Source organism: Cebus imitator, unplaced genomic scaffold (genome assembly GCF_001604975.1).
Source record: "Cebus imitator isolate Cc_AM_T3 unplaced genomic scaffold, Cebus_imitator-1.0 Scaffold280, whole genome shotgun sequence".
In the NCBI taxonomy this organism is placed as follows: Eukaryota; Metazoa; Chordata; class Mammalia; order Primates; family Cebidae; genus Cebus; species Cebus imitator.
The window spans coordinates 3136963-3147240 of record NW_016107595.1 but is presented as its reverse complement, the minus strand read 5'-3'; the positions used below and the strand labels follow the sequence as shown (position 1 = coordinate 3147240).

General features: G+C 54.8%; 1 protein-coding gene and 1 long non-coding RNA gene across 4 annotated transcripts in view; both read left to right on the top strand.

Moving 5' to 3' along the window:
* Window positions 1-497, top strand: part of LOC108284582 — a 21622-nt gene extending 21125 nt beyond the window's left edge. The window contains exon 3 of the long non-coding RNA XR_001817275.2: window positions 158-497. This is a non-coding gene — a long non-coding RNA (uncharacterized LOC108284582). The remainder of the gene's footprint in view (window positions 1-157) is intronic.
* BORCS8 (BLOC-1 related complex subunit 8) overlaps window positions 1-10278 on the top strand; it is a 28989-nt gene that overhangs the window by 17004 nt on the left and 1707 nt on the right. Inside the window, exon 6 of one of the 3 annotated variants that reach the window (XM_037728798.1) lies at window positions 875-1356. The exons of 1 other annotated variant lie outside the window; for it this stretch is intronic. The gene's annotated coding sequence lies outside the window, so the exon portion shown is untranslated. Of the gene's footprint in view, window positions 1-28; window positions 498-874; window positions 1357-10278 lie in introns of those variants that run through there. One more of the 3 variants, XM_037728796.1, reaches the window with a different exon arrangement.

The following is a 10278-nucleotide window of genomic DNA, read 5'->3' as shown; positions in this document are numbered from 1 at the left end:
GCCAGCTAATTTTTTGTATTTTTTGTAGAGACGAGGTTTCACCATGTTGGCCAGCTCAAGTGATCCCCCCCGCCTGAGCCTCCCAAAGTGCTGGGATGACAGGCCTGAGCCACTGCGCCCGGCCTTGGTTCTCCTTTTGTTCATCTGGATAAGGAAGGCTGGACCCTCGCAGACCTACCTTCCCACCTTGCATTCGGCCCCGAGCAGCGTGCTCAGGCCACGTGGAGAAGCCACCCCTAGTTCCAAGGGTGGATGTGGCACCTCGGCCTGGCCAATCAGAGCTGCCGGTGTCCTAGGTCCCAGTGACTAGTTCAAGTTGGACGCATGGCCCAACAAGAGGCCTTTCCTGGGAGTTCTGCCAGGAGCATGGTGGCGAGGGGTGGGGGGTGGACCTGAGAACCTTGCCTGGGGCCCTGGATCCAGCTGTACCTGATGCTAGCCAATTTCATTTCAATTCTTCAGTTTCATCGATCTCTGAATTATGATTTTTGCCAAAATGGCTTTGAGTCCACTTCTGCTGCTGTTTGCAGAAGGGCCTGCACTGACCGCTGTGAATGCCAAGTGTGGGTGACCAGGCCTCCACAGGTTACGCATCTGTAGTGCCAGCTGTATGCCAACACAGCGCTACCCCAGAATCCCTATTCCAGTACAGAGTATTAGGGAGCTCAGATGGGGTTGTTTGGGGTTGAGACAGGGCCCAGTCCTACTGCTCCGGGAGGGTTACTCAGCTTGGTGCTGGGGGGTGGTTGCTGGAGATGGGTGGGAAAAGCAGGGGTGTCCCAAGGGGAGACAGGGCATCCTGCTGGGGCGTCGGGCCTGTCAAGGTGTTTGAAGTCCTGGAAGGGGGGTTCAGCCCTGCCTTTCCTCCTCCTAGGGCATACTGGGGGGCCTCTGTGCCACTACCCTGCCTCTCCACCGTTCCACTCTGCTGAGGAGTTGGAGGAGCCCAGAACCACCCCATCCGGGGCCCTGATTAGCACGTGGCCTCCAGAGTCCTTTGCCCTTCTTACCTGCTCTGAAGATACCTCTCAATGTCCATCTGTTCTCCATGCGACCATTTATCCAGCAAACGCTGACTGGTATTTGTGAGCCAGACAGGCCAGCCCTGTCTTGCTCAGACCTGCAGGAGAAACTGGCAGCAGAACGGGATTGTCACCTCCCTCCCAGCACCTGTGAGGACAACTGGGGCTGGGGGGTGAGGGAGGCAGGCATCGGGGACCCCAGACCCTTCTAGAACTCTGAGTCACTCATAGCCCCCCTGGGTGCGACCTCAACCAGTGACTGACAGTTTTGTCTCTCTGTTGCCAGGCTGGAGTGCAGTGGCATGATCTTGGCTCACTCACCTCTGCTGCTGGGTTCAAGTGATTCTCCTGCCCCAGCCTCCCGAGTAACTGGGATTAGAAGCAGCTACCACCATGCCCAGCTAATTTGTAGTTTTAGTGGAAACGGGGGTTTCACTATCTTGGTCAGGCTAGTCGTGAACTCCTGACTTCGTGATCCACCTGCCTCAGCCTCCCAAATTGCTGGGATTACAGGTGTGAACCACCTCACCTGGCCCAGTCCTCTCTCTTAAAAGGGATCTAAGCCAGCTATGGTGGCTCACGCCTGTAATCCCAGCACTTTGGGAGGTCAAGGCTGGAGGAACTCCTGAGTCCAGGAGTTGGAGACGAGCCTGGGCAACATGGAGAGACCCTGTCTCTATAAAAAAAAAAAATAGCTGGTCATGGTGGCTCACACCTGTAATCCCAGCACTTTGGAAGGCTGAAGTGGGCAGATCACCTGAAGTCAGGAGTTCAAAACCAGACTGGCCAACATGGTGAAACCCTGTTTACCATAAATATAAAAAATTAGCTGGGTGTAGTGGTGGGCACCTATAATCCCAGCTACTTGGGAAGCTGAGGCAGGAGAATTGCTTGAACCTGGGAGGCGGAGGTTACAGTGAGCTAAGATCGAGCCAGTGCACTCTAGCCTGGGTGACAGAGCGAGACTCTGTCTCAAAAAATAATAATGGGCTGGGTATGGTGGCCTCTTGCAGTAATTCCAGCACTTTGGGAGGTTGAGGCGGGTGGATCACCTGAGGTCTGAAGTTTGAGACCAGCCTGACCAACATGGTGAAACCCCGTCTATACTAAAAATACAAAATTAGCCAGGCGTGGTGGCACATGCCTGTAATCCCAGCTATTTAGGAGGCTGAGGCAGGAGAATCGCTTGAACCCGGGAGGCCAAGGTTTCAGTGAGCTAAGATCGTGCCATTGAACTCCAGCCTGGGCAACAAGAACGAAACTGTGTCTCAAAAAACAATTAAAAATAATAAACAAAAGATGTCTGATCAGGACTTTGGACTGTCAGACACCTCATCACCCCGAGTCCAAGGGCTCCTGGGAACACTGGTTAATTTGCATCTCGTTTTGCACGTTCGATTCGCCCTTTTTGCCTGGAGGGCATCCCGCCCACTTTGGCCGCCAGGGGGCGCAAGAGGCAAAGCGTTGGCGGGAAGCTCAGCCTCCGTCCACTCATTGTCTGCAGTCCTGGCTGGCCCTGGTGGGCACCCTGTGACCCTCCACCCTTTTTCACCCTAAATGCCCTTGCTCCCACTTTTCAGAGAGTGAACTGAGGTTCTGAGAGGCCAGAGGGCTTTGAGAACAAGAGCTCGAAACCTCCCTTGTCAGGGTGGAGGGCAAGGGCACTCCTAGAGCTTGCTCATTAGCATTTGCTGGCCAGGCGCGGTGGCTCACACCTGTAATCCCAGCACTTTGGGAGGCCGAGGTTGGCGGATCACTTGACGTCAGGAGTTCGACTCTGCCTGGCCTATATGGTGAAACCTCGTCTCTACGGAAAGTACAAAAATTAGCCGTGTGTGGTGGTGAGTGCCAGTAATCCCAGCTATTTGGGAGGCTGAGGCAGGAGAATCGCTTGAGCCCGGGAGGTGGAGGTTGCAGTGAGCCAAAATTATGCCACTGCACTGCAGCCTGGGTGACAGAGGTAGAGTCTATTTAAAAAAAAAAAAAAAAACCCAAAAACCAGCTGGCGCGGTGGCTCATGCCTGTAATCCCAACACTTTGGGAGGCTGAGGCAGGTGGATCATGAGGTCAGGAGATTGAGACCATCCTGGCCAACATGCTGAAACCCTATCTCTACTAAAAATACAAAAATTAGCTGGCTGTGGTGGCGCACGCTGGTAATCCCAGCTACTCGGGAGGCTGAGGCAGGAGAATGGCTTGAACCTGGGAGGCGGAGATTGCAGTGAGCCGAGATTGCACCACTACACTCCAGCCTGGCCACAGAGCAAGACTCCATCTCAAAAAAAAAAAAAAAAAATAGTATTTACTCCCGGCAGGACTCCGGAGATAGGTGGGCAGCTAGAAGAGAGGCAGTGAGCTCTCTGTGCCATGGGGCATCCAAACAAGTGTGCAGTGCTCAGGAGGCTAGAGGTCACCCAGAAGGGATCCCAACCATGGTCTGCGGAGGGGGTAAAGAGACTCATAGAGGGCAGCGACCTGCCCCTGCTCTGTCCACAGTGGTCAGGATGAGCATCAGACGTCCGCGGGGTTTGTCCTTAGCCCTCGGTCTGAGTCCTGGTTTTTATTTCAGACCTGCTCTGGGTTACTAGAGTCCTGCACACTCAGGCCCCTGGAAAGCCTCTTTTTAGCCCTGTCATAGCCCTGAACAAGGCTTCTGGGTGTCCCAGGCTTGGCCCCCACTCACTTTCACTGCTTACACCTTCCTGGGGGATTCTCCAGTTCTTCAAGAAACCCGTGGTGGCTGTGCGCAGTGGCTCACACCCGTAATCCCAGTGCTTTTGGAGACCAAGGTAGGAGGATCACTTGAGCCCAGGAGTTTAAGGCTGCGGGGAGCCATGATTGCACCACTGCACTCCAGCCTGGGCAACAGAGCAACTGCGTTTCTAAAAAATGAAAGAGGCTGGGCATGGTGGCTCACGCCTGTAATCCCAGCACTTTGGGGGGCCAGGGCAGGTGGATCATGAGGTCAGGAGTTTGAGACCAGCCTGGCCAATATGGTGAAACCCTATCTCTACTAAAAATACAAAAAGTTAGCTGGGCATGGTGGCATGTGTCTGTAGTCCCAGCTGCTCAGGAGGCTGAGGCAGGAGAATTGCTTGAACCTAGGAGGTGGAGGTTGCAGTGAGTAGAGATCGAGCCACTGCACTCCAGCCTGGGCGACAGAGCAAGATTCTGTCTCAAAAGAAAAGAAAAGAAAAGAAAGAAACCCATGGAGACACCCCTTTGGTGCCACCATGCACTGGGTCGGGGCCCAAGGAACCCCCAGGCTGGGGGAGACAGAGGCAGGCACACACTCTACCCTACCCCCTGGGTCAGTGCTAAGCTGGAAGGAGGGACGGCGAGGTAGAGGGACCTCAAGTGGTAAGAGGATGGGAACGCCTTTGGAGGAGGGAACATTGTGGGTGGGCCTTGAGGGCTGCTATTACCCCAGTTCTTTTTTTTTTTTTTTTTTTTTTTTTTTTTTTTTTTTTTTTTTTTTTTTTTTTTTTTGAGACAGAGTCTTGCTCTGTCGCCCAGGCTGGAGTGCAGTGGTGTGATCTTGGTTCACTGCAACCTCCTCCTCCCAGGTTCAGGCAATTCTCCTACCTCAGCCTCTTGAGTAGCTGGAATTGCAGGCATGTGCCACCATGCCTGGCTAATTTTTGTATTTTTAGTAGAGATGGGGTTTCACCATGTTGGCCAGGCCGGTCTCGAACTCCTGGCCTCAAGTGATCCACCCACCTCGGCCTCCCAAAATACTGGGCTTATAGGCATTAGCCACCGTGCCTGGCCTATGCGCACTTTTCACATGAGCAAAGAGGCCCTGGGGATGCAGTGACCATCCTGAGGTCACACAGGGAGGGGGCAGCACAGCTGGGAGGGGGACTCGGGGTTCTTTAACCTCGGAGGCCCTCCCTACCCACTGGGCCACACATCCTTGCCATGGAAGGTCCTTCAAAGCCTTCCCCTGGGAGACGGGCGAGGTTCTGGAGGAGGGAGACAGAGCGGGGCAGCTTCTCCTCCTACCTCAGCCTCCTCCTCCATCCATCCTCCACCTGCTGCCTCCCCCATCTCCCAGCCCCGTCCCAGGTCCCCCTTCTCCCTCGCCACCCACTCTGGCCCTTTCTATCCTATCCCTTCCTGCCCACAACCTTGCCCTCTACCCTCCAACCTTACTCTAGCAAATAAGGGTGTCCCTTCATCTGAGAAGAATGAGGTTAAGACTCTTGGTGGCCCTGCTAGGGGACACAATTAGTGATTGGGGAAGGTAGAGGATAGGAACAGAGGCCAAAGGACGGGGACAGACTCTGAATAACGGAAGATGATGCCCACCAGAAGGAGGGGGCCGGGGGGTTGGGGTGCATGGGCCAGCACCGGCCAGCTTCGCTCTGCCCGGCTAGCCCTTCCCCCAGAGCTGGCCCAGCTGCCGGCCTCACGTAACCAGAGCCTGCCTGTTGCATCAGAGGCAGGCGGGCGACCGCGGGTAAACAGAGCAGCCCTCGGGGGGCCCCCGGGCTCCCCAGCCACCTCCACACTCCCCGAGCCTTGTTCTACACTGTGGAGTGGAGGCAGAAGCCCCCAGCCTGGCCCAGGCCCCTGTGTGTCCTCGGGACACCTGAGTGTGTGGCACTAGGCAATGGATGGGACAGGAGGGCCCATGATGACACAGTGTGAATGCTATAGTTTTCATGTCCAAAGAGAAAGCTGTGCCCAGACCAGAGGTCCACACTGCCCATGTCACAGGTGGGTAAACTGAGGTGTGGGGAGAGACACGAGCCTCCCAGTCACCCTGTCTCAGTGTCCCCCACATCGGCATCTGCCACATGCCTTCCCCTGATTTTGGGAAACCAGCCGCTCTCGTCTCTGGAGGGGGTGGACACCTGGCAGCTTTACAGCACCCCTGCTCTCCATCCTCTGCCTGCTGTTCTGGCTTCACCTTCCTCATCTCCCGGGCCAGAGAATGTTCTGTGCTCTTCCTCTGCACATTTGCAAGTGCTGGTCCCTCTTGAAAAAGCCCTTCTCGGGTCTGACGCAGTGACTCACATCTGTAATCCCAGCACCTTGGGAGGCCGAGGTGGAAGGATCTCTTAAGCCCAGGAGTTTGGAACCAGCCTGGGCAACATAGCAAGACCTCTCTAAAAAAACCAAAAAACAGAATTAGCTCGGGGCATCCCTGTAGTCCCAGCTGCTGGGGGGGCTGAGTTGGGAGGATTGCTTGAGCCCAGGAGGTCGAGGCTGCAGTAAGCTATGATCCTGCCACTGCACTCCAGTCTGGGCAATGAACTGAGATCCTGTCTTGAAGGAAAAAACAAGAAAAGCCTTTCTCCTAGTGGCAAACTCCTACACGTACTTGAAAGCCCAGCATAGACTGGGCACGGTGTCTCACGCCTGTAAGCCCAGCACTTTGGGATGCCAAGGCAGGCAGATCACAAGGTCAGGAGTTCGAGAACAGCCTGGCTAATATGGCGAAACCCTCTCTCTACTAAAAATACAAAAATTAGCCAGGTGTAGTGGCATGCACCTGTAGTCTCAGCTACTCAGGAGGCTGAGGCAGAAGAATCGCTTGAACCCGGGAGGCGGAGGTTGCAGTGAGCCTAGATTTTGCCACTGCACTCCAGCCTGGGTGACAGAGCGAGACTCCATCTCAAAAAAAAAAAAAAAAAGCCCAACACAAATGCCCCCTCTTCTGAGAAACCCTGACTCCTCTGGCACAGTCCTTGTCCCCCATTCTGGCCTGTCTCAGCCTCCTTCTGGCCCAGGCCTGACCCCCCAGGGCTAGAGGAGTGCATGGAGCCCCTGCCCGCCCCAGACAGGGGGCTTCTCCAGAAGTGCCCATCCCAGAGCCATCTTTGTCCTGCAATTCTTTTCACACGGATGCATTCACCAACCCCCCTCTGAGCTTCCTCTGGGTCTGTCCTGTGCTGGGATCCCAGGGGAAGGGGTGGATTTAGAGGTCTGGGCTGGGGTCCAATCCTGGAAGGCCCCTCACAGCTGATCTTCAAAGTTTAGAAAACAGCCTCTAGCAAGGAGAGGGAAGGATGGGAGCGTGGTTGGTGGAAGCAGTGTGGTGGTCTTGGGATGGTGGAGAGGCGGACGGAGCGGGGTCGAGAGACCAGAAGCAGCGGAGGGTCTGTCACTCCCTGTGGGGACACATGGGGACATGTGTCTGGCCCCGGGAGGCACAGCTGAGGTCACACAGGCGACCCCAGAGCCCGGTCCTGCAGTCCCTCCATTCCGCTGACCTGCGAGGGTCAGCGTTGCCTGCGAGAAGGGCTTGATTCCTCCGGCCGACAGGGGCCGGGATCGGAGTCTTATTTCACGCAGGATGGAATTAATCCAGGCAAGTTGGGGCGAGTTAGGAACAGGTTTCGAGTTAGAGTTAGGATCACAGTAGGGTCAGGGGTCGGCAGCAAGGTCAAGGGCGCCCAGTGAGGCCGGGGAAAGCCTAGCCAGTCTGATCCAGCCCCCCTCTCTCCGTCCTGCTTCTTCCTTATCCGCGCCCCCACCTCTGGCGCCCCAGCATCCTTTGGCGTCTGAGTCCCAGACCGCTGAACTCCCGGGGCGGGGCCGCGCCCACGTGCCCGCCCATCACCGCCTCCAGGGTGACGCCCTCTATGCAAATAATCCCGCCCCACCCAATCAGCTCCCGGGGGCGGGGCCTCCCTGCTCCCAAGGCACCTGCGGCCGCGGGCCTCTGATCTTCGCGCAGCCGCCGCGGGTCCGTGCGCCCAGCGCCCCAGGGCCCAGGCCGAGCAGGTGCGTGTCGTGTTGGGTTGAGACTCCTGCGGCGTCCTCTGAGCGGCTTTTGCGGACTGGGTAGGTTCTGGCGGTCCGGCTGTGCTGCTGGGCGTCCCAGGGTGGGGTGTGTGTCTGAAGGGGTGTGTGTCGTGGGGTGTGAGTCCCGGAGGTTGTAGTAGGAGGGGTTTGTGTCTCCAAGGAGGGTGTGTCTGAAGGGTGTAGGTCTGGAAGTTGTGTGTCCAAGGGCTCTGCGTCTAAGGTTTGGTGTGAGTTGGGAAGTTGGACAGTTAGTTGTATGTCCAAAATCGTGACGCTGTGAGCCCTGTTATGTGTCTGTGAGCTCTATGCTGTGACATGTGATGTCCCTCTCTCCTGGTGCACATCTCTTTGGCATTAGCGAGTCTCCTGGTGCACAACCAGACACAGGAAGCTGCTGTGGGTGTATGCGCGTTTGTCACAGCAGGACGGTAGGCACAAAGCCTTGGAATGGGGGAGCAACAGCTGCTGGGCTAACCCTCCTCCCTCTGCCCCAATGACTGTATCTGGGACTTGGGCACAGGAACAAGAATTGCAGCCCTCTGTGGTTGTTAGCACGACAAGGTGGTGGCAGCATTACTTTCATGGTGGCAGCCCTCCCTCCCTATCCCTTTTGGGGTCCAGGGCTGCAGATATGGGTGACCTGGGTCCCTGGCCACCCTAACTCCAAGTTGCAGACCAAATTAGTCAGAAATAGCTGGCCAGGTGTGGTGGCTCATGCCTGTAATCCCAGCACTTTGGGAGGCTGAGGCAGGGGGATCACTTGAGCCCAGGAGTTTGACACTAGCCTGGGCAACATAGCAAGAACCCCTATCTAAAAAAAAAAAAAAAAAAAAAAATAAAATAAGAGAAACTCCGTCTCAAAAAAAAAAAAAAAAAAAAAAAAAAAAAAAAAAAAAAAAAAATTTGAGACAGGGTCTCACTCTGTCACCCAGGCTGGAGTACAGTGGCAATCTTGGCTCACTGCAACCTCCACCTCCCAGGCTCAAGTGATTCTCTTGCCTCAGTCTCCCGAGTAGCTGAGATTACAGGCACGGGCTACTACTGCCCGGCTAATTTTTGTACTTTTAGTAGTGATGGGGTTTCACCATGTTCACCAGGCTGGTCTTGAACTCCTGACCTCAAATGATCCACCCGCCTCAACTTCCCAAAGTGTTGGGATTACAGGCATGAGCCCCTGTACCCAGCCTTTAAAAAAAAAAATTTTTTTTTTTTTTTTGCGATGGAGTTGTTCTTGTTGCCCAGGCTGGAGTGCAATGGTGTAGTCTCGGCTCACCGCAACCTCCACCTCGCAAGTTCAAGCGATTCTCCTACCTCAGCCTCCTGAGTAGCTGGGACTATAGGCATGCCACCATGCCTGGCTAATTTTTTATATATATTTTTTTCTTTTTTCTTTTTTTTTTAAAGATGGGGTTTCACCATGATGGCCAGGCTGGTCTTGAACTCCTGACCTCAGGTGATCCACCCACCCTGGCCTCCCGAAGTGCTAGGGATTACAGGTGTGAGCCACTGCGCCCTGCCTGATTTTTTGTATTTTTAATAGAGACAGGGTTTCTCCATGTTGGTCAGGCTGATCTCGAGCTCCCAACCTCAGGTGATCTGCCCTCCTTGACCTCCCCTAAAAAAATTTTTTTTGAGACAGAGTCTTACTTTGTCACCCAGGCTGGAGTGCAGTGGCACATCTCGATTCACCGCAACCTCCGCCTCCCAGACTCAAGTGATTGATTCTCTCCCTCACCCTCCAGAGTAGCTGCGACTTCCAGCGTGTGCCACCATGACCGGCCATTTTTGCATTTTTTTATTTTTTATTTTTTTTTAAAGACGGGGTTTCACCATGTTGATCAGGCTGGTCTCGAACTCCCGACCTCAGGTGATCTGCCTGCCTTGGCCTCCAAAGTGCTTGGATTACAGGCGTGAGCCATCATGCCCGGTCCCATTTTTGCATTTTTTTTGTAGAGACAGTTTCACCATGTTGGCCGGACCAGTCTCATGCGACGTGCCCGCCTCGGTGTCCCAAAGTGATGGGATTACAGGAGTGAGGCACCTTGCCCGGCCAAAAAGATTTTCTTTTAATTCGGCGGGCATGGTGGCTCATGGGTATAGTCCCAGCTAGTTGGGAGGCTGAGGCAGGAGGATCTCTTGATCCCAGGAGTTCGAGTCTGCAGTGAGCTATGACTGGGCTGCTGCCCTCCAGCCTAGGTGACAGAGTGAGATCCTGTCTCTAAAAAAAGAAAAGAAAAGAAACAAAAAATAATAAGGCCTCAGGCTAGCCTGGCCAAGAATCATCCCTGGGGAAGGGCAGGGCCCCTGGACCTTGGGCATTCGGGACAAGAACTCCCAGACTCTTGGAGGGAAGGAAACTGGATACAAAAAAGTATTTTGGGCCGGGTGCAGTGGCTCAAGCCTGTAATCCCAGCACTTTGGGAGGCCGAGGCGGGTGGATCATGAGGTCAAGAGATCGAGACCATCCTGGTCAACATGGTGAAACCCCGTCTCTACTAAA